Here is a 24,777-nt window from a genome sequence, read left to right as displayed (position 1 = left end):
CATGCAACCTTTGTCCATATATAGTTCTTTATGTCTACAGGAGGCTCGGCAAGGGAGTGAATCAAAGAACAGGGCCTTTACCTAACCACTCTTGTGCACATGGACCGGCTAAACTCAGTGGAATGGGAGAGTTTCTAGAGCTATGATATATTATCAGTTTTCGTCTCTAGGGCAGGTGGCAATGCCAAGGCATAGGCCATACTCTGAACCCAGAAGTAGCTGTTTACTGTCAAGGCCCATGGACAGCCAATTTTGGTGTGATGGGGACTGTCAGAAGAACCTAATCAAAAGCCATGTCCTGTTCTGCAGCGTTCTGCATAAGAACTTCAGCCATTTGCTACTTGTTTGGAAGGGATGGGGCATGGTGTTTATATTATTAAAAAAAACAAATAGCGAAAAAAGTTGGTTGGAGGTTAATTGTGCTTAGCATTGTTCATGACACATTTACATTTATGTATACAAAGGTCAGAAATCCGCTAAACCGATAAAAAATCTAAAGTTAAAGTGTTATATTAACAGTGCAAAACCAAAAATCTCTCTGATGGCCACAGGCAGCACACCCCGAAAATGGGCACTACAAAACAAACGTGCAGTGCAGAAAGTCATGGACTACTTGTTTGGGATCAGTGGAGCAGAGTGCATGACGTGGCAAATAACACCTTTGGCCCAGTACTCAATATGGACGATTGAGAGCTATGAACAGTTGCCTCAAACACTTCTGGGTGCGTCAGTTAGCTGGCACACTGGTCATGCAGAGTTTGATATCATTCAACCCTGTCACAGGTTCCTGTTCTGCAAATGGAAGGACCGCATAGGGATAAGGTGAAATGCACCAAGGCATGCCACTCAGGGATGATTGTGCAGGAGGGCCGGCTGAGCGGATTCTGGCTTCAGTAGAGGTTTAGTTTGTGGGAGGTAAGTGGAAAGGAAGTTGAAGTAACTGGGAGCTAAGAAATTATAGAAGTAAAATTTTACTCACATGCACTGGTACCATAGAAACACTAGATACCCTTTCTCCAGAACCCTCAAATGCCTGTAATAGTGTACATCAGGCTAAGAACTATCAATCTACCAGGAGGATGGCTTGAGGAAAACAGCAAATAAGATAGTCACACAGCAAAATGTAGGAAACAGACATCAAGGTCAGAAAATGCAGAAAGAATTCTCTGAAAACAGAGAGCATGGGATCTGCCCTAAAGAACACTGGATTAAGTTCTAAAACATGTACCTAGACCCTCAACTCACCATAAATTCAAAGTCTTAGCTAAAAATAGATGTAACCTGATGGCCTCCATGGTGGATTGGGAAATCTCTAATTGATTTACAACGCAAGGCAGCCATCATGAATGGGGCAGACATAGTCAGAGCCTTAAGAAGGTGGGAGAGCCTATGCTAGTGCTCAGGTCTCTTCTACTGAGATCACTGGTGGAGGATGGAGGTGCAAGTAAGGAGAATAGGGACAATGCATCCTGAGCCTCAATCATGAGGGTGAGCTAACTGAAGTGGAGGCCTCGCTATGTCGAGATCACTCTCTGTATTGGCTGGAGGTGCATGGATGCCAGAAGCCCACGGTCAGCCCCTCATGTGTGAGCCTCAGCATGGTCTGCATGACCTCAGCTGCTGGCTCGAAGACCCATCACTGCACCTGATGCATCCTCTCTGTTTTCCACTGAGGGTGTGTGAGGCTTTGCAGTGAACAGGACAGGAGAAGTCACACCTGCTGTTTCACTCTTTTTACCTATTATCAACCGCACATAAAGTTGGATCATGTTTAGTTTGAACGAGCCGGTAATTTCCAATCAATGCTATTGCTCTCTTGTGCTCACAGGTAATGCCACCCCAGGACTTTTTGCAGGTCCATCCAACAATAATTTGAGTTGTTTAGTTTGCGCAGCGAGTAAATGTACGCCTTTGCCATATCGTTTCCCAATGCAAAGTTTAGAACTCCAAAAGCAAGAATAATACTGGGGAAAGGAGTTGGCCTAACGGCTAGGGGCAGTAGTCTTCGAATCTGGGAAACTGAGAAACTGGGGAACAAGGTATGAGTTTAGCCAACACTGCTAAACGTCCTGTGATTCTGGGCAAATCACTTAATCTCTCCCTGCCTAACAAAAAAATTAATGTGTCCTCATGTAACGCAACTAGTGCTATGTAAAGCGCTCTGATACCCGGTTCCGGTCAAGTATGCCCTATATAAAACTCTTTAAAAAATACTGCATTATTTGCCTCGTGGGGTTTTGACCTCCCAAACAATCATCACTCTTAATGAGATCTATAGGCATTGTTATGTGTGCAAATGGAATTTGTTATATTGCATTTAAACCATTACTCATCATTAAGCAAAGGTTTAAATTATTGAGTATTATAGCCACATTTGGAGCTCTGTCATTTCCATTTATCAGCAGTGAAATACATGTGCTAGTAAACTGCATACTGGTGCATATCAAGTTTATCTTGTCTCCATAAGGGCAGATTTGTTATCTTACTTAAAAGAAAACAATTATTCCAATTTGGAACAACCCCATGTCACAATACCTTCAGTTAACGGGGCAGGATTATTTAACATAGAATCATATATAATTAAAAAAATACTGTAAATACACATCATCTGAGCCAGTCTTTCAATATAACGCGGCCTGTTATCAACAGTGGTCATGCATGTTAAGCAACCTGTTGAATATTAGAAACAACATAAAAAACCAAAGACATATTTGTTTTCAAAGGCAAACATGGAACGACCTTGGCGTTTGTACTTTATCTCTACAGCCCGGCTCATTTGGTAACTTATAAATGAACAAGAATGCAATCATACACAAGTTCTAAAAAAAAAACTTGGCCAAAGTTACTCCAGCACCTTCAACAGCTGTGTGAATATTAAAAGAAATAATGGGGGAGTTTAGGTATTGCATATTTCAAAGCTGGACTGTCAAAGTAACAATAAGGGAAGGGGAAGTGGTGCGGGGTTAGCCAAGTGTTTGAAGTACAGTATGTTACTGGAAGCCAAACCAGCCAAGTGGACAAGGTTTCTAGCATGTTGCTCCGATGTCTGCATGTGCTTAATAACAGATGTTTGATGTCCTCGGCAGAGATTTGTCCTGCTGTAAGGTTGGCTTGACCCGTGTGAACAGTGGTGTGCGCAGCAGCGAAGCAGTTACAAATGGCCCGCGCCCGGCTCCTCTCCCTCGATGAATGCTCAGCCACGCTTCCCTCTAAGCACATAATTACTCCGAAGCAACCGGAGCCCATACATCCTCTGGGCCTAATGGCTCTGAAGCCATTTTGCCATAATTTATGGCGACAGGGTTCAAAGTTTTAATAATATTTGGATAATATCATTGCCAGGGTGTCTTTGAGCGGTGATGGATGGAGCCGGAGTGGGCACATTTCGATTCCGTGCGTGACAGTGGGAGCCTTAACAACTCCCTTCCCCTGCTCAGCCTTTGTGGGAACGCTCCCAAACCGGATCGGCTCATGAATTATAAATATGAGCGCGTGAGGGATGGCCGGCGGTGGCGGAGAGCGCGCGGGGACGCTCGCGCGCGAGGCCGGCTCTTGTTAGCGGCGCGAGGCTATGCAGATAAATGTATTTCTGAGGAGATCAAAATGGGTTAAATAAACCCTGCGCAGATAATGTATTAAGACATCACCATAAAACCCACATGCGCCCTGGCATGCTGTTGGATATTTATGTTTATACTCTCGGCTGAAGTGTTTCACAGATTTTTTTGGGCCTCCCATGGCTCCTCTAATAATTTCTGCTTCATAACGGCACCTCTGGGTATGTTTATCTGACAACCCAAGCTGTTCGGTGCTTTATGCGGCTTGTAGATTTTGGCTTCGCCTGTCCCTGCAGTGTATGATAGGTTAATGATGTTAATGAAACCGAAACAAGACAAGACATGGAACCCACCCTAACGAGCAGCGAACCGCACAAGGCCAAATTTCCTTGGACGTGAGCCAGGGAAGCGAAAACCACACAGGAATTTAAAAATTCCTCCTACCGCAAACACAGGCTTAGGATTCATTCAAGCAGGATGAAATATGGCTATAAAGTAAACACTTTACACAAGAAGCGCCTAGACATATGCAATTCCACGAATATTATGGTAGGGACACCTGTTGAATTTATTCCTGTTCACTTCATTAGGTAATAGGCTAACAACGGGCCAAAAATTCTATTATGCTCACACATTAGCTAACAAATCTCTACTGGTACATACATTTTAATAAACCATTTTGGATACATTGGTCACTGGGGCATAACATTGGTCAATTTTTTGCATGAAAGTTGGCCTTTGGCGAATGGGGCTGCTGGGTTTCAATGTTTCTGTAACACCTGTATTTTGCCTCAATTTTCAAGGGTCTTTCCAGATCATATGGCACAATAATCTTTCTTCTAATCCCTCGCATAATAAGTCCCTGAGAACAAATGTAGGCCCTGATTGGAGCGGAATAGCTTTTGATATTCTTGGGTAATTATGTTATCAGAGACGCCATCTCACTGCATGTCTGCTCTTCAATTTATAGTTTTTTTGAAACTTGGGCAGGAAAATGCATTTGAAGTTCACAGGCTAATTAGGGATATTTCCGTGTATGGTATTTATGGTCAAAGCATCTGAATGTCAACAGTGGCTAAACACGTAATCAAGCATCTAACTAATACACTTGGAATGTAAAGCGATTGTGGTCAAATAACAAGCTACAACGAATTCCTAATGCTTTGGATGATATACTAAATGTACGTTGTTGAGTTTTGCATTTTGTTTTTAGGAAAAACATTCAGCTATACCCATTCAGAAAAGTAATACCTTTCAACCAAAAAGATTTAAAGAATTGAGCTAGTTATATGTTACTGGTAACAAGCGGTTTACAGATTAACTTTTTTTTGGGGGGGGGGGGGTTTGATTTCACAAAATTTCAGAGGTTTACACTAGAAAGTCTATGGCACGAGTAGGTTTCCGGGTCTAAACCCTGGCCACCCAACCCCTAACGGTTCTAAGTCTAACCTTTGTCAGGAATGTTGGAATTTTCTCTGAAATCAAGTCGTATCTCCCTTCCTATTATCACAATGATTTATTTTTTAATGAACTACGGTGTGTTCCTTTCTCTTTTCCACTCTTAAAGGCAGCTGAGAATCCAATGCTATGGCAGGGGAGTGCTCCCTCCCCCACCAGTACCCTCAAAAACTTGAAAAATAATGCAGTAGTAAAACGTGTTTTAAACCCATTGTATTATCTTTATATTTTTCTTCTAAGTGTTTCAACTCGAGTCTTGCGGGTGGGGCAGAGGAAGACAGGCACTGAGGCGGACTTGTAGGTGTGCTTCCTTCAGTACGCATGTGGGTATGTGGGTTTGGCTGGCTATCTCAGGACGGCCAAACCCACATGCGCACTGAAACTGTCTCCAACCCGAGCAACGTTGCAGGGTTGGAGACAGCAGACAGAGGGTCCAGTCTCCCTGGCGGCGCAAATCGAGGTTGCTCTGGCCAATCCTGCCACTGCTCTTATGCTGTGAGAGCAGCGCCAGGATTGACCACAGGGGATTCTGGGAGCCTGTCTGCAGAGGAGCAGAAAAACGCGATGTGGCTGAAGGTACGTTCTTAATTTTTCTTTTCTTTTTTTGACCCCCCCCTCCCCCACCATGCCACCCTGCCCTGCCACCAGCCTCCATTGCTGGAAACACACTTATTCTTCCTTTTGTAGAAATAGTTTTTTATTATGTTAATTCAGCAAGGGATGGTTCAAGAAAACCTTTTTTGATTACCCACAAAAATAAAACGTTTTGGTATTATACATGCCTTTGCCCGCTCCCTACACCTGACCCCACCACCATTATGTTCTAAAATATCTTACCTCACCCTTTCTCTCGACTATGGCAGAAGTGTTTATGTAGAGTTGTCCATTACTGAAGCAGACGTCTCTGACTGAATCACTGCAATTGTGCTATGCAAAAACCCACAAATTCTGATTGGTTGCATTAGGGTTTGGAATTCAAAACGGTAAAATTAAATGTTTGCTCAAGTAAGGTTGCAGAATGTTTTGTAAAAGAGCCTTCAGTTTAGATGCTTAGAGAGGAAAATGCCTAAAATGCAGACGAAAAACAAATACAATTAAATATTATCATAAATAAAGGAAAAGCAAAAGTCTATATTTTCTGAATATTATTATTTTCTTAACTCTCTCTATGCCTCTTTTGCTCAAATTCTCTCTCAACCAGACATAAAGTGACATTTGAGCACTATGCAAAACATATAAATATAAACATAGATTTTTATACAAACCTTTGGCTCTGGTGTTTTTTTTAAGTTGCTATAAACTACTTCCGCAATGTAGATATAAACAGAAAGGTCAGTTGGCAAGTCGTCTCCAAATAGGTCTGTTTTCAGTTTGCTTCTAAACGTCTGTTGTTTCTACTTGATGTACATTTGAGAGACACTTAATTCCATTGTTGTCTCCTTGCGACTTGTTTGTGTCTATCAGAAAATCGCAGCACTTTTTAGACCTGACATGTGCACAATTATCTCAACAAACTATTGTTAACAATTATTTAAACTACAAAGAGAGGGGGCTTTGGATCTGCAGTATCCTGCTGGACAGATTCTAGTGTTTCAGCAGGCACCAATTTTACACACACTCCACAACCATCCAACACAGGCATGGTGAGTGACGTGGGCCTGCTAATAAGAGGTCCCAAGTGCATGTGCTCTTGGCCAGTTGACTAAGCATATACTCTGTGTCTGTGTCCATCATTACTTGACATGTCGGCCTAAGGCCCATGACTTTTACAATATCGACAAGTGGGGCTGAACCCCGCGTGTGTACTGGCAGTTGCCTCGCTGTTTTATGCAGGGGAGTGTAGCCCACGTCTAGGGCACCCCCGGTTCTTGCTGCCAGAGGCTGAGGGCTGTAAATGGGGGAGTAATGGCCCACGCTTGAGACACCCCCGCCCCTGCTCCCTGCACAATTGCACCTGAAGCAGGGCAGGAATGAGGCCACTAGGACTTTAGGGGGTCGGCCGACCAGAGGGAAGCCTGCCCACCTGGGGTTTTTGGGCCGGGGGGCTGCCGGACCTGGGGGGCTTGTTGGGCTAGTTTGAGCTGTTTTTGGGCTAGTTGGGCTGGGCTGGTTTTGGGCTACATGGGTTTATAACCAGCCATTTCGAGTCACGAGTCACCATTTTGTGGTCGTAACACGACAGCCAGTGTGGAAGGTTCTCTGGGGCTTCTTTTTGCTCCGTTATTAGGTTGCCAGGGGTTTGTTTCAGCGTTATTAGCTACTTCTCGTAGGGGTTTGTTGTTGCTGGCAGTGTGCTGCTAGCGGAAGGCCTTGGTTGGGCATCGCGTTAGGGAAGTACAGACCGTGTGGGCAGCAGCGAGAGCCAGGCTTACCTGCACGGCAACTCGCGGGACATGATGGCGCATCTTGATGACCCCCGCGTGCTGGAGGCCATCCGTCTTCTTGAGGATGTGGGCCGCAGCGATATATTGCGGCCCGACATTAAGGTGAGGCCCCCGCGGCGTGAAGCGAGTGGCGTCGCTGCGGCATTGCTCGCCTGTGATCCGCTGCGGGCGCTGAAGTGCGTTACGGCAGAGGCACGGGGGGCGCGGCCGTGGAGCACACGCAGCCGTGCCGCTGAGGTGCCCGCGTACGGCAAGGCGGCGCAAGACCAAGAGGCCCAGCCTGGAATTCAAGGCGGGGGTCGGGCAAAGACTATCTGGGAGACAAGGCTGGGTATTGACGCTACGGCGGGGGAGGCAGCGCAGACCAGGAAAGCGCAGGGGACACAGGGAGGGACGCGAGCGAGTGAGGGGGCGGGGGGAAGGAGGGGCGGGGAAAGAAAGGAGTAGTGGTGCACACAGGCATGGGGCTGAGAGCGGGGACGCGCCCCCCACGGCGACCAAGGAGGGTTTTTCACCTGTTCTACATAGACAGTACAGAGGAGGAGGAAGGGGAGGGGGAGGTGCCAGAAGGGGGCCAGGGAGTGGTGGAGGTTTCAGGGGGGGGATGGCAGGGTTTCTGGCGTGCGGCCTAGGTCACCCAGCCTGGGGGACCGGGAGGGGCCACGGGATCGGGATGCAGAGGGGTTGTCCAAGGTCAGCAGTGGGAGGGGGAGGCCAGGCATCGGATGGGGGGTTCCTCTGGGGGAGGGGGACTGGGAGTTTCTGCGATGGGGGTCCATGCCAAGCCTGGGGGTGGCAGAGGAGGGCGGCCGCGGGTTGGGGGAGCGGTGGGTGGGCGTGGGGGCCTGGGGGGAGCGGGCAGGTTTGTTGGGCTTCGAGGGGTGCAGGGGCGTCAGGGGTGCCACAAGAGAGTGGTGCGGTCTGCCGGGAGCTGGAGGCTTTGGTTTGGAGCGATGGAGAGGAGAGTACGGCCGGGTGGGGGACAGGGGGATGGAGCTCTCTAGGTAGGGGGGGCATGGGCCTGGAGGTCGATGCTGTCGCACCAGGGGGGACACTCGTCAGGGGCAGGGGGCGATTGGGGGGGATCCTGGGAAGACGCTGGGGGTGCGGCGGCACGGGGGATGGTTTTAACCCTGGCATGTTGGACTCCACTTTTTTCTTTCAACAGGACTGCTTGGTGAGGGGCTCGGGAGAGCAGCATGCGGCTCCACTCCACCTAGTGGATGGGCCGGCTCTGCCTCATGCGGGCGGTCGCACTCCCACAAGGGATATGATGGTCGTGTCCTACGGGAGGTGGGTAGGTAGGTCCCCGCAAGCCCCACCCCGAAGGGTAGAGGCGGCCACCAGGAGATGGGGGCAGAGGTCCGTCAGTCCGAATCAGGACCCAGAAGAGTTCACACACAGGACAAAGGAGAGAGAGTGGGGAGCTGAGGGAGCTGCTTCGCATATGTAGGGAACGGGTGGGGCTGAGCATGCTGGAGCCCGCAGAGGGCGGCCTAGTGCACGAACACATGAGGCCAACAGGGCTGGAGTCCGAGGAGGGCGTCCCGTCCCAGTTAGACTATGACGAAGAGAGCATGGTGGACGGGGAGATATTGGAGCAAAGGTGGGGAGAAGGTCGGGATGAGGGAGCGGAGTAATGTTTGTCATAGTCTCTTTCAGGGTGCGCACCAACGACCAAAGGCGGACAGAGTGATGACCCCTCCTGCTCAACTGGTTAGGTGGCGAGATGTGGTGCGGATGCCGACCTTGACGCCAGGTAAGGCACGGCAAGGAGCGGGGTGCGGGGCGGTCGGAGCCCCACAGGTCAGGGTATCGGTAGGCACAGATGCGAGGGGGGAGGAGAGAGGGATGCATTTGACGTATGTGAAGGACGCAGGGGTGGGGCCAGAAGAAGCGGGTTCAGACGGGAGTGGGGACCCGGGCACAAAGACGGAGGTGCATTTGAATAAAGGAAGGTATGTAAAGGACGCAGGGGTGGGGCCGGGAGAAACTGGTTCAGACGAGAGCAGGGACCCCGGTGCGAAGGCGGATGGGAAGACACTCAAGGAGGGTAAGGACGGGAAGGAGAAACACGATGTTCCGATACGCAAGCTACCGTACATGCCGTACTTCGGGGGTCACTTGTTGTTGGCTACCAAGGAGAAGATTTGGAAGGGGGAGTACGTGGATATTTTAAGGCTGCTGCATCGTGAGCTCACGGCAAAAGAGGGGTAGAAGGAGGAAGAACTGGAGTGATACGGCGGGCGCAGGTCACATACAGGGGTTCCGCTTATTCGCATTACGATGAGGAGTTCAGAGCACTTTTGGCCTGGGACCTGGATTCAAAATGGGGGGAAATCGATTCGGATCTATATCAGCAGACAATGGCGGGGTGAAGTTCGGCAAAACAATTTACACGGCCAGCAGTTTGCTGCTTCCGCCCCGCCCCTTTACAACTCACCCCACCCGTGGTGGGGTGGGACATGGAGAGAATACTGTCGGTGCCACGGTGGGGGCGTGCTGGGACTAAAACAAGGGTGCTTGTACTAGGCAATGTTGCAAGTTCCGACACGAATGTTCCAAGTGTGCAAAACGCCACCCAGTGGTGCAATGTTGGGGGACAGGGGGCGGGGGTCAAGGCCAGCAGGGGGAAGTCCGTGCCGACGGGGCAGCAGTCAAGGGGTAGGGGTGGCAGGGGAGGACACAGGCCTTTGGGAAAAGGCTCATATGCCAGTTAAGCAGGAGAGGATAGAAACCTTCTTAGCGTCTTACCCACGGACCGAAGATGCGGGGCTGCTACGGCAAGGGTTTAGGAAGGGTTTCTGGCTGGGGTACATGGGTCCGAGAATTGCCAGGTGGGCCGAAAATCTGAAATCTGCCACTACACATTAGGCGGTGGTGCGGGAAAAACTGGGCAAGGAGGTACGAGAGGGGCAGATGGCAGGCCCCTTTCAAGAGACGCCTATTCAGAACCTGATCATTGCTCCCATAGGTGTGGTGCCGAAGAAAGACCCAGGTCAGTATTGACTGATTCAGCATCTGTCGTGGCCAGAGGGGACATCTGTCAATGATTACATAGCGGCCGAGTTGATGTGGGTGTCTTACTCCTCAGTGGATGTGGCACGACGTTTGGTTGTGACGTTGGGGACGGGGGCCCTCATGGCTAAGTGTGACATCAAGTCAGCTTTTCGTCTGTTACCGGTGCACCAGGAGGATTATCAACTGCTGGGGATTCAGTTCGACTGGTCCATTTTGTCAACAAAGCTTCGCCCATGGGGTGTTCCATCTTGTGCGCTTTGTTAGAACATTTCAGTACCTTCCTACAGTGGGTTTTTTCGTGGCGCACCGGCAAGGAGGCGGTGACGCACTACCTGGACGACTTGTTCCTGGTGGGACTGCACGGTTTTACAGAGCTCATGGGCTACCTGGGTGTCCCCCTGGCGCCATAGAAGACACAAGGTCCCAGCAGAGTGCTGTCATTTCAAATTAGAAAACACAAACAACATAGATACTGTGATTCTAGTGAGTCAAGTGACATAAGGTGAACGGTAGTGCTACATATTAATATACAAGAAGTGCAGATTACAACCATAAACACATAAAATCAATCAATATGGGTCTGTCCTTCTCCAATTATATCACATGTTCTAACAACACCCTTAAAAGTAAATTGTTCTTGGTATTGGGGTGAGGAGACTACAAACATGAACTGAACAAGAAGTGCCGATGTTTCAACCCAAGAGTATGCACAAATCAATAAGCGTCACCGAGGGCCTTCCTCCGGACTGATAACAGAAGTGTGGATAGCTAATTCTGCACACAGTCAGATTTCACACAGGGTAAGTATGGCTTGATAAAGGGCTGGAACACCGCTATTCATTTTACAGTCACAAGTATGTTTGCAGTAAAAAGTTAATTCTTAGAGAAGGTTCCACAATCCGGTTGGAATCTTTACATTGGTGAGGCAATGAATGTCAGTCATTCATTGCCTCGTCGATGTAAAGATGCCAACCTTATGCAATCTTTACATAACTCCACATATATATATCTGCTCTTGTTCATTTTGGTCCCTAAATTAAGATGAAAATCTGTTTTATTTGTATAAATTGGTAGCAGATTTCTTTTGAGTCATGTCAATCACTTATTGTCCATGTCGATACTCTGAAATGCTTAAAACATGACCCTCTACTAAAGCCTGGCTGCCTTTTGCCACTCTACCAGGACTGATCTAAGGAGTTATTATTGTGAATCCAAGGACCATCTTTGGCGAATTCTGAGAGTATTGCATGGTGAAGCCTAATAAGCATCATCACATAATACTCCACCTTCCTAAATAGGTGTTACAGCAGTGGGATCCTGAACTTGTGTTTCGCAGTACCACTTCGTCATAAGGGATTTTTGCACGAGAAATCCACTAATTAACTTTAGGCTAAATAATATTTTTTTCAATTTTTTTTACAATTTTTAAATTGGAGTTCTAGGGCCCTGTGTAGACCGTCATTCCAATAGTAGATTAAAAAGGCTTAGGGAAGTTAGGAAAAGGTTTTTTTAAGGTGCCGAATTCCAAGTAGAAACTTAGGCATAATCGAGGTTGGTACCTGACAGTGCTGTGGATCAGTGACCTGAGGGTTTTGTGCAAAACAAGGGGCATTAGCTTTAGAGTTACAGCTAAAAAGGAGGTACTTGAAAAAGCCCTAAGCGCCTATCAAAACGAAGGACTACTGAGCGAGGGCTACTCTTCAGAAGCAGACCCTGAAGAGGTTGAGGTTGAGGATGAGGCCCTATCCCAATTTAATGAAGATGGGAAAAAGGTGAAGACCTCAACTCTCCACCCTTTCCCAGTCCCGGTCCCCAGTAGGAAGTGGCAGTATTCAATATAGCAGACCCCACTACTGGTAAGGTGGTAGCAAGCCTTGAGGAACAGTTTGATCTCCTCTCACTAGAGGTACAATTGAATGGAATGGAGGAAAGGAGACCAGCCCTTGAAGTAAGAAGTGTCAAGATGAGCTTCAAGCCCAAAGATTGTGGCAGCAATACTAATTTTAATGGGGAGGAGGAGGAATCTTTTGAACCTCAAATCTCCAAAGAGATTGTGTTAGGAAGCCACTCACCTGAAATCCAGGTTATTCCTCTGGGGTGATGATTGGACCAAACACTCCCTAAGACATTTCTCAACAGCAGTAATAAAGATACATACCTTGCCAGGGAAGAACTCCAAGGGGAAAGGGTTTTGGGAAGACAAAGAAAAAGAGAGACAAACCGCACTGGAATGTTGCATGACTGCCTCAGGTTGTGATGGTGGTTGTTGGGAACTGGAAATGTTGGGTACTGGTATTTTTAATAACTAACAAGACCTTTTACTGGTAACGAGCTATCTGTTGAAGAGACAAAAAACCATTACTCTACTATACTTAACATTAACGAATGACTACTCTACTGTTGAGTTTGTTCAGATACATGCTATAACACATGCTGGGCAATTACTGGCGTAGCTTTCAATATGAAACTCTGGGTGTCTCCTTTCTTCTATTGCTTCACACTCTGAGACTGGTCATATTCTGGTTAGGAAACTATAAAAATCAAAACAATACCTCTTGAACTAAGAAAGGTTAGTATGCCACCTTATACAAATTGTGCTGAGTATATTTGCAATAGTTGTACATCACCACCTTTTACTATTGAAGTAGTCTGTTAATATCATGTCAGCCTTGTCAGATTACAAGCACTCTTACCTGTAGGATGTTTGTTGATTGATTTCGCAGAGATGTTATAGACCAACTTCCCAGAGCTCTAAGCAACACCCAGTGATTTAAATATTACACTAAGGTAATTAAATAGAATTTCGGGAGGAAGGCCGGATCCGGGACGCTACTTGTTTCTTGATTGTCGACCTGCGAAGCAACAAGAAAACTTCTGTAAATCTAGACTTCTTATTATACCTAGACAACTACCTATCTAAACTGTACTTCCTTCTTGTCGAATTAAGTGAGAGCCTACTTGCGACTTCAATTGTTAGGCGTCGCGTCCGTGTTGTCGTTGTGAAGAGTCTTGTACTAGGCGTGGGTGGTCTTCGAGATAAGATGCCCCCAATTGCAGACTGCGAAGCGTCTGCTTCAACTATGAAGGCAATAGACGGATCTGGATGCATTAAAATAGGTGCTGAAGTAAATTGTTGTTTTAAATTTAGAAAGGCCTTTTCAGCATCCATTGTCCAATCAAATTTCACATTTTTTCGTAACCACCTAGTTATTGGTGTTATGATTTGAGAAAAATTATTAATGAATCTCCGGTAGAAGTTGGTGAATCCTAAAAAGCTCTGAATTTGTTTTACTGTAGAGGGGCTTGACCAATCGAGCACTGCCTGAATCTTTTTAGGATCCATCTCAATTCCTTTAGGACTTAAAACATATCCAAGGAATTCCACTTTTGTAGTATGAAAGGTACTTTTTTCTAGTTTTATGAATAGGAAATTATCAAGAAGTTTTTGAAGAATAGCTCTTACTTGTTTTACATGTTCTGTGGTGTTCTTGGAATAGATGAGAATATCATCTATGTGAACAATGCAACAAATATCCAAAACATCTCTTAAAACCTCATTTATAAAAAAAATTGAAAAGCTGCTGGAGCGTTACAGAGTCCGAATGGCATGACTTGGTACTCATATAAGCCGAATTTGGTGCGAAATGCAGTCTTCCATTCATCACCACTTCGGACTCTTACCAAATGGTAGGCTCCTCGCAGGTCCAATTTGGTATAGATGGTAGCATCCTTCAATTGGTCTAATAAGGTTGGAATTAGTGGAAGTGGATATCTGTTCTTAATCGTCACATTATTTAAGGCACGGTAGTCTATACAGTTACGCAATTCACCTCCTTTTTTTGGGATAAAAAATAGAGGGGAAGATATCGGTGATTCAGAGTGTCGAATGAAACCGTTGGCAAGGTATTCATCAAGATATTCCCTCAGATGTTCATTTTCCTTTTCTGTGAGGGCATATATCCGACTACAAGGTAAAGTAGCACCGGGCATTAAATCTATCCGACAATCAAAATCCCTATGTGGTGGCAGGGTATTGGCTTTCTTTTTATCAAAAACATCATGAAGATCTGAATATTCTTGTGGAACACCTTCTAATAACAATACACTCTTAGAACCCATAGGAAAATCATAGCCTTGCACTAACAGGTCAGGCATTTGATGTTGAAGACAAGAAGCATGACAAAATTCTGAATTAAATAACATAGTCTTCTTCATCCAATCAATTCTAGGATTATGCTTTACAAGCCATGGAATTCCCAAAATCAGGCGAAATTGACGGGCATCTATGATGTCAAATGTAATGTCTTCTTTATGTAAAGATAAACAAGTCATTTGAAGAGTCTCAGTGTGGTACTGTATTAGTCCAGAAGATAATTCTTTTCCATCAACTGCTCTGACTACCTCCGGGTGGAGTTTAGGTTCAGATTTAAACTCCAAATCATGCAAAAATGTGTGTCAATAAAATTGCCTGTAGCGCCTGAGTCTATCAAAGCGTCTACAGACCAAACCTTCCCTTCGTTTGATTGAGATTGTAGAGATATCTTAATACTGAGGTGTTGGAAAGTTATGTCCGGAGTTGTGGAGGCCAAACTAGATAATGTACTCGACAAACTGACCTCTTGTGTTGTCGAGCATGTTAGTTTTCCGACTGCTGGACTAAACCTGCATCTGTATTTTTTCCTTTGGGTTTATTAGGGCGTATCGGACATTCCTTAACAAAATGCCCAGACTTGCCGCAATAAAGACATTGATTTAACCTTCTTCTTTTGCCTTTCTCTTCTTTTGTCAAAGGTCCTTTATAAAAAAGAGAAACCCTTTTTTCTTCCGGCCAATGAGCTTCTATTACTAATCTGTTGAACTGAGATATATAATGTATATGATGTCTGATGAACCTTGTTTTAAATGCAGTAGTTCAGATCTGCGGACTGAACAAAGACATGTTTAGCGAACAATCTTTTCATTGTATTCTTAAATCGTCTGAGGTCATAAAGGATCGGGTCGTCTCGCTCTAATATTGGCACTGACCATAGGGCAGCATCTCCTCCTAAATATGATAATATAAACGCAACTTTGGAAGAATCATCAGGAAAAGCTGTTGGTTTAGCTATGAAATGCAGATGGCATTGGTTTAAAAAGACCGTAAACTTGTTACTGTCCCCATAAAACCGTTCAGGTTGTGCTAAGGGTACTGGCACTGGAGTGACTACTTGGATTTGAGTTGGGGTGTTCGAGGAACTCGAATATAAAGTTTGAAGTCCAGGTTGAAATGTTGGTGGTTTTAGTACCGACCTCTGAGTAGGAGAAAAACTCCAAGTACTAGGACCAGAAACATCCGCTCCTTGTATACTGTTTTGTAAGGCTGTAATATCCCTTCTAAGGGTGGCATTTTCAGATTTAATGTCAGTTAAAATAATTGCAATGTCTTGCAAAGAAACCGAGGCAGTTGGATCCATAGCGTCTGGGCGAAATATTCTTCGTGGGCTTTGCCTTCTGTCAGATTACAAGCACTCTTACCTGTAGGATGCTTGTTGATTGATTTCGCAGAGACGTTATAGACCAACTTCCCAGAGCTCTAAGCAACACCCAGTGATTTAAATATTACACTAAGGTAATTAAATAGAATTTCGGGAGGAAGGCCGGATCGGGGGACGCTACTTGTTTCTTGATTGTCAACCTGCGAAGCAACAAGAAAACTTCTGTAAATCTAGACTTCTTTTTATTCCTAGACAACTACCTATCTAAACTGTACTTCCTTCTTGTCGAATTAGGTGAGAGCCTACCTGCGACTTCAATTCGTAGGCGTCGCGTCCGTGGTGTCGTTGTGAAGAGTCTTGTACTAGGCGTGGGTGGTCTTCGAGAAGATAGAGTGCTGTCTGGTGATAAGTAAGCTCCTAAACAAATATTAAAAAGAAGAATACGTTACTGATTCTTCTCCTATGTCTCAGTTCACCAGTTTTGCAGTTTACCTGTTCCTTGCGTCACTTACTCTGTAAACTCTCTCGATTGTTGGGTTCTTCACAATCAGTGTATTTACATAACAAGCAAGAGGTACAACATGCTATACATCTACATAAGATTCACCATCTTAATAAGTCTCTAAATGTCCTTTGATTAAAGTCTCAAAGTTCTTTCTTTCCTTAATAAATTAAAGATTATTCAACAAGTCATTGGCAGGATTTTAAAGATTCAGCCTCCGAATATTGCCAGGTAGGTTAGTAGTATTCTGTTCTGAGACTGCTGCTTGCTTGCGTTGGGCGCCTTTTGAAAAAGACAAAGTAAAATGTTCACTTAGCTTAAAAGTTGTATTTTCCTTCTTTCAGCACGAAGTGGAAAGTCTGCAGCATGAAGGTGAAGGTTCTTCAACTCCGGATGTCTAGAGGCGTTTCCAGGTCGTCGGGTCCTCTGGAGATTTCTCAAGCAAGTCTTCTTCTAAGACAGAGGAAGGCAAAGCGTCTGGAGACTGTGGCGTGGCTATTTATACTCAAGCCACACCCGAACGGCTGACGACGCATCGCGCACCTTTTCCCTGCGTGCGCGTGCATTTCTAGATTGTTCTTTCTTGCAGGTGATGCTGGTTTGCCCATTCAGTATTAGAAAGAGCACTTATCAATCTAGTCATTGAATATAACGTTAAAACCTTGATTTCAGTACAGGATATTGTCAAATGTCATCAACATTATACAGTACAGGATATTCTTAATGTCATCAACATTTTACAATTTGCACAAACTTCAATGTTACACCAATCAGTATACCCTACATGTACATGTACTACAATGGCGTGCTGGATGCACGGGACAGGGGTGGGTTTTATGAGGGGATAAATCTCCTTTCAAAGGGGCATTGTGTGCTACAACGTGAAGGAGTCATGACAAGCCTCAAGTTCTTGACCTTTCAGGGATTTAAATGTTCTTCTGTCAAGCAAAGAAAAAGCTCTGAAGTTCTGTACCTGAGCTTATAAATCATGGGGTTCAATAAAACAAGGTACTCAGAAATGGTCAGTATTTGGTGCGTAAGATGCAATAAATAAGAAACGAAAATACCTGCAAATGTACTGCAAATGTTCTATACTTGCACTCTGAAGATGCGAGTGCTGAGAAATGCCTAAAACTGTTGTCCTCTGTTTCTTTTTTGACAGGAAGTTCAAGGAAGCCGGAAACCTGAAGTGAAGACGCTGATGAAGGACGTCGTCCAGGAAACAAAAAGACGCAGCTAATGACTCCGGGCGGATCGGGTAGTACGCCAGCTGAAGCAGAGAGGTGAGGCGCGGGAAACGACGCTGCTGGAAATCAGGTAAGTGCCTATCCAGGAACAAGGCCAAGGGTATTCTGTGTACTCCAGCCCCGTTTTATAGCATCAAGCCTTGATTGTGCCAGAAACTCAAGTGGTGGGTGTGTCAATCCTCATGGGCCGGTCCTTACTGATGGCACCAACGGTTTGACGCAAACATGTGGACATGTGTTTTACACTACTATTCGTTATTGTTCAGGAACACGTGTTACATCCACATTGACAGCTAGTGCTATATAATTGTACACTTTTGGTACCAAATGCATATTTTTGAGATACATGATCAGACAGGTGGCATGTCTGTATTTGTCTATTGTTTAAGCAGTTTAATGAGTACACACAAATAGTAGGGAGTATGAAAACAGCCCTGCAATAAAATATCAATGAACCAGTGTAGTGTAACTTCCTGATCAAGCATGTTTTGTGACAGCTATGTTGTGATTCATGACAGATTGTCCCCATGTTTAGTGATGATGACATTGACAAATGTTTTTCAGCCTTTGAGGGGGCTTGCAAAATGAGGAGGATAAGTCACCAGCACTGGAGCTCTCTACTGTGGTAGTTATTCTCAGTGAAGGGCAGAGATAGACCTCTGACTTCTAATGAGGATGTGGTTGAGTCCTATCAGCATATGAAGGAGACCTTGAGAGGAGGATTTGGACTTACCACACAAGAGCTTAGAATGAAGTTTAGAGACACCCATAAAGGTCAAACCAGACTTGTGTATACGTTGTAGACTCTTCAGTGAAAGCACTAGAAGGCTGGATAAAAGCCAATGAGATGTACACTTATGATGGTCTGTGTAATTTAATTATGAAATAGAACATTTTAACAAATTGTACCTCAGACACGTTAAACCAGGATCTGGTAGGTTCAGAACTTTCTAGTCTTAGAGAGTTGGGCAAGAAGGCCGATGAGTGGATCAGGAGAGGCAAACCCAAGAAAACCCAGGGTGGTTTTCTTGAGAACGGGGCTCAGACCCATAAAAAAGAAAAGGAGGGAGTTGGTAAGCTCACCAAAGAGACCCCCTCAGGACCGCACAATCCTAAAAAGGAGCAGAGTAAAACCCACCCCAACCCCGATCAAGCAAAGTAAGGGGGTACCAGGGCATGAACAACTCTTGGATAATAAGCTGTGCTTTGACCTTCAACAGGCAGGGCACTGCAGATGGGATGTAACCTGTCCCTAAAGGGTGGGTAGCACTGGGGTGTTCAGTGAAGCCTTTCAGGAGGACACCTCAGATGAGGAGGTCCTCTTAGTTTTTAACTGGGAGAAGTGTCCAGATGGGAAGATGGTGATCCGTGAGCGTGACAGTAAGCACCTCCACCTCATCCAGGTGAATGGTATCTTTAACACTGCCTTGCAAGACACAGGTGCTAGTTATACCACAATGGTAGACAGGTTAGTTTCTCCAGATCAGTATATACCCAGGGAAACAAGAAGAGCAAGGTTGGTCTTGGGGAGGTCACAACCAGACCTGTAGCCTTGGTGCCCATAGACAGAGGGGATAACCTTAGCTGCCATAGGATGATCGTCAGTTCTGACCTTCCTCTAAACTGTATCCTAGGCAATGACCTCCCGGAGGTTGATCTGATACCAGATTGGAGGGTTGCCAAGGGTGCAGCCCAACCCAAAGATCCTAAAAATTAGGAGACTTAGGCCCCAACACATGAAGAAAATGAGTAAGAAAAGGAAAAGGAAGCCAACCAGAGATCTAATATGCCAAAGGCATTCGGACCCTGTAAGGGAGAACCTCAAAGTTGGCCTCTCCTGAACCCCAAGAAAGGCCTGAAAAGTTAGGACACTGTTCAGAATCAGGGTGTCTCCCCTGAAGTGACAGAAGGAGTGGAAGAAGATTATCTTCAATAGGAAGTGATTGCCCTCCACTCTGAACAGCAAAGAAGGCTCCAAGAACCCACTGTTCACCTGAAGGTAGCTCACCCACCAGCCAAGGGAGAGCTCAGGGTATGGTTCTGGATTCTGACAGCTGTCAGTTGCTTCTGTTGGGTGCTAGCCTTCATCACATCACTGTATTTGACATGGGAGCCAGACTCCATGGCCAAAGGTAAGTTAGGCGAGAAACATCCATTACAACGCAGTCATCATTACATCGCACTGCTTTTACAACACAGCTGCTACAACGCAACTGTCTTTACATTGCATGCAATTACAATGCATGCCATTACAAAGCATTCCATTACAACGCATGTCACTACAACGCATGCCATTACAACGAATGCCATTACAACGCATCATTTGATAAGTAATGGTGAATTTTAAGTTTTAGGGTGAGTAGGGGTTTTGGGGTAGTTGGGAATAGAAATTTTTACCCCTACACTATCAAACACTTTCCCTACTGTTGCACTCACTTGAGGGGGAATGGTAAGTTTTACCCCTACGCTATCCAACACTTACCCTACTGTTGCACTAAAAGTATTATGCGTTGTAATGGTATGCATTGTAATGGTAGGCCTTGCAATGGAATGCGGTGTAATGGTACTTTTTTTAAATGCATTGTAATGGCATGCGTTGTAAAATCATGCGAAGTGATGGTAGTTGCGAGTTAAAAACTGTGCTGTAAAAGCATGCGTTGTAATTGTTTGCATTGTAACATCATTTATTCAAGTTAGGCCCCCTGGCTCTGCTGGTCAAGTTGGGGTTGCTCAAGTGTTGTGTGACCTCTGTGGGTAAGCTAGGTATTGCCCTAGGTAAGATAGGGTTAGAAGAGATGGGCACCTCCCTACCCAAAGCAAAAGGCGAGGAAGGTAAAGACACATCTGTAGTTAAGGTCCAATTTAAATTAAGTCTTGTTACTGTTGAGATGAGTCAACTACCCAGTAGGAGTGACCCTGACAGAAGGATGTGAGGCAGAGTAGGCCCTGCAATAGTTCAGCCAGTGTTCTTTACATTATTCCTTACTGACAAGTCAGGAAGACTCTCCAATATTTGGGCCGAGTCTCCTGGGCATGTTGGCTTGGGTGGGAAGGGGGGGGGGTGTTAGAAAACAGGCCCTTTTTGCAGTTGCCCCTCATTTTTGTGCCTACATTTGAACTACTCAATGCCGGTTTTTGACTCTGACAGTGCACTGGAACCCGCTAACCAGGCCCTAGTGCTAGTGTTTGTGCCCCAAAACTGAAATGTGTGAATTGGTAACCCAAATTGGCAAGGGCTTTAACCCCCTTATAACCCCCTTATAATTCCCTAGTATATGATACCAGCGGTACCCAGGGCATGGGTGTTCAAGCGGTCATCAAGGCCCTGAGGCACTGTTTAAGCCACCCTGAGTGCTCCAAGTAAAACTACTCACAGCAGACATGCCATTGCCATTGCAGACTGCAAAAGCAGTGTCAACTGCTCGAATTCACTGTGCCCTCACCATGTGTGGCAAAGTCAATTTACTATTTTAATATATGACAGTCACCCCCTAAGAAAGGCCTCCTAAGCCCAGGAGGCAGGGTGCATTATATTAAAGGTGAGGGCATGTAAGGGAAAACTTATATATTCCTATAGCATCCATTACCATTAAAGAACACTTTGAGTGATAAATGGTCCATAGGATAACATGAGCTGGCACACGGGCAAATCCGAGGTTGGCAGTTTCATTACGGTACAGACTAAATATGTCATGTTTTGGATCAAACAACGTGCGTCATAACTCCTGGAATGAATCTTGTTTCGAGGACGATGCACCCAGGTGGCAACCTTAGAGGTTGCCCACCTGGTTGCCCCAGCCTTTCCTGTACGATGACAGCCAGCCTGTGCTTACTGCCGCCAAGACAGGAAGCTGACACCCTGCCAAGAGGAGTAAACTCTCCCAGGTGTCAGAAACGATCGCCTGATGGGACCCCCCCAACAGGCTTGCTAATGAAGTGGCACATAAAAGGCAGTAACCTTAAAAGACTGAACTGCCTGTGATAAGCAATTAGGCAGCGTCCCAAAGGCCCAGGCATATTAGTACCCAGACAAGAGGGAAAATTAGTCAGGAGGTGTACACCCCTAGAAGGAATGGCACACCTCTAGGATGGGCTACCTCGTCTGTACAGCTGAGGAAGACTTCTGCCATTTTTAAAAGTGGTAGAATGGAGGGTTCTGGTTAGAAAAGGAGACCTACACCCCAGATGTGGTCACATCAGGGATGGATTAGCCGCTCGGGCTAGTAGCCCATTGTCCACTTGCACCCACATCTATAACGCCCATAAATGTAGGATGGCACCAGAACCTCAGATCTGATTTAACTTGCAACAAGGACAAAAGAGGAAACCCATATCTGCGACAAAAGGAGCTGCACAAACCAAAGGTGTGATAACCTGCACCTGTGTCAACCTTCTTTGAACTGCATGAACGCAGCTCATCCTGGACCAAAGCACTGTTCCCCCAGACAGAGAGACCCCTGTGAGAGCCAAAAGCAACCTCTGATTCCCCTGGACTAGTGGCACTAGTCCCCTGAAACCGTACATAAAAACAATGCACTTGAATCAAAGAATCGCTGAACATTGGGCCCTCTGAGGGATCGCCCAGATGTAGATAGTCCAGTCCATTGTGGGAAATGCAGTTTGGCCCTCCACGAAGTTTCAGGTGGCTGCAGTGTTCCCCAGGACCTTGAAACATCAAAATACCTTTCTGTTGTGCTTACCACTGCCAAGGATTTTTAGTCGCTAGTCCAACAACCACCCCCTTTACTTGATGCTGCACCTCTAGGGAACTCCCCAAACTCTTCACCCGACGTCAGTAGAGGCTTCATTGTCAACTTTTTGCTCCCTGTCCCCCACCAGCACCGTGCATATGGTAAAAGGTGCTCTCCCAGAGGCTCCAGGGAGATCCCCAAGGATAGCCAGGACAACTCTTCACTGAGACTTCTCGAGCCAGGTAAAATTGAACTGACTGTCTTGGCTTAGTCCTGGGACCTTTATCACCTTTACCCTCTTTGGGTTCCACCACCTGCAAGTGACCAATTGTCAATACCACTTTTTCCCATTAACCGCAATGCAAAAGTTCTGCAGTAGTGAATTGCTCTGCTTTATGTTTTCTTCGAAAATCCATGGTTCCATCTATATGTTTTTGATCTTGTTCATTTTGGGGTCTAAATGAAGCTAAAAATCTGCTATTTTTAAATAAATTGGGGTCTTATTTCATTCAAGTCATGTCAATTACTTACCATCCACTGTGGTACTCTGAAATGCTTAACACATGTTCCTCTAGTAAAGCCTGACTATCTTTGCCACTCTACCTGGACTGAGCTATGGATTTATTTCTGGTAGTCCAAGGACCATCTTAGGTGCACTGTGAGAGTATTGCATGGTAAAGCCTAACCAGCATCACTGCATAATACTCCACCTTCCTGTGATATGCTGATGCCTACCAGCATCACATGCTCCATGGCTGTTATTATGTTGTTGTGACAAAGTAGATTTCCTGGGTCATAACAAAGGCACAGAAAATGCATGTTATAAGGGGTCTGAAAGAAAAATATTGTTGAAAACTGGAGTAACAGGGGACCCACGCGGCATAGTATAGGAGAAGCTGCTCCATGACCGATCTTTCTTCTCTTTACAAGTACAGAGATAGATCGACTTAAGAGACAAAAGATATTGGGGCACAAAGTGCACTAAAACAGTGCTTAATCTGTGCCAGTGGTTGCAGATGGGGCCCACTGGCACTCATTTTTGGGCACTGGGGCTTATTATTCATTACCAGACTTTAACCCAGAGGGAAAGGCACTGAATGGGGAAGGAATGGGGTAGAGGAAGAAGGAAAATAGTCACAAAGGTATAAAACAGGCATAAAAATAACATACAAAAGTGAGAGGAAGGGACGGGTATTGTATGGTGGTGTAAGAGAGAGGCATGAGGTGGAATTAAGACTAGGCAACATTGATGTTCGGAGACGCTAGCATTGGACAGCATCAGTGGCAGTGAGCACATAGTGTCTCAGGGTACAGGTAGGATGAGAGGCATAAACAGGATGAGTTGATACAGTTACCATATAGCTATACTTACTGGGCCTACAAATCTTATGAATTTCTGCATCATTAGCCTTTTGCAACACTTTCGTTTGACCATTTTTAGGATGGTGAAATTACATTACCTCTGGAGCATATCAGAGACAAATGAGATGTTTGATAAATGCAGAGGAAGATACGGTGTCAGTGAGGGGTCCAATGTGGGATAGGCAACCCCGATTTAGATTCCTTTATCTGCCAAAACGAAGTGTCTATAGAAATAGACTGACCAATTGAATAAGTTGGTGCTTGGAAACAAGTGTCAGCAAAGACAATAGCTCTTGGTTTAAAGTACTAATGCATGCAGTTTTGGCACATTAGTGTTCCTCCCACTGGCATCCAGGGAGCCTGCAGGTGAGAGCATTGATGGTATAGTTGTAAAGTAGTCCCTTGTAGTTCAGTACAACCACTTAAGTGGAGGCAGAAGGATACACCCAAACAGCTAATAGGATTATGTCTGAGACAGAGGCGCAACTAGAGCCAAATTTCGTGAGGCTACTAAAAATTTGTTGGGGGCTGTTTCTTCCAGCAATATGCAGAGTGGAGATGCAAGGGCTCTACGAAGGGGTGAAAATACAACAAAACCTCGTTAGCAAGTAAATGGTCTTTTAAAGACCTGTGAATTACTCGGGTGCTGCTGTGTGTGTGCCCGGGAAGCTGTCTTAGCCCGGGCTGACACATTTTTTTTCAAGTCAAGTCAAAGTTTATTATGTTTTGGCTCTGCATGAGGGCCGCATAAAAATAAACACACAATTTATACATTAGTAACAACGAATAAATCACAAAACAAGACGAAAAGGAACACTACTTATCTACTGGTCAAGCGATCAAAAAACATCTCCCTGTACATCATTAATAAATATCTAAAAACCCTTTAAAAAAATTAAAAATTCTAAAACAGAACATTTCATTAGGAGGACAGTAAAGTGCATGGAAGAACATTTTTACATTTAAAATTCCTAGTTGTAGACAAATTGGTTTTAACCATTTATAGCGCAATGGGCGCAATGCGGAACAAATAAACAAGACATGGTTACGATCCTGTACAGCATTATTACAGAAATTACAT

The sequence above is a fragment of the Lissotriton helveticus genome, chromosome 12, assembly GCF_964261635.1.
Source record: "Lissotriton helveticus chromosome 12, aLisHel1.1, whole genome shotgun sequence".
Classification (NCBI taxonomy): domain Eukaryota; kingdom Metazoa; phylum Chordata; class Amphibia; order Caudata; family Salamandridae; genus Lissotriton; species Lissotriton helveticus.
This window is presented reverse-complemented; position numbering follows the sequence as displayed.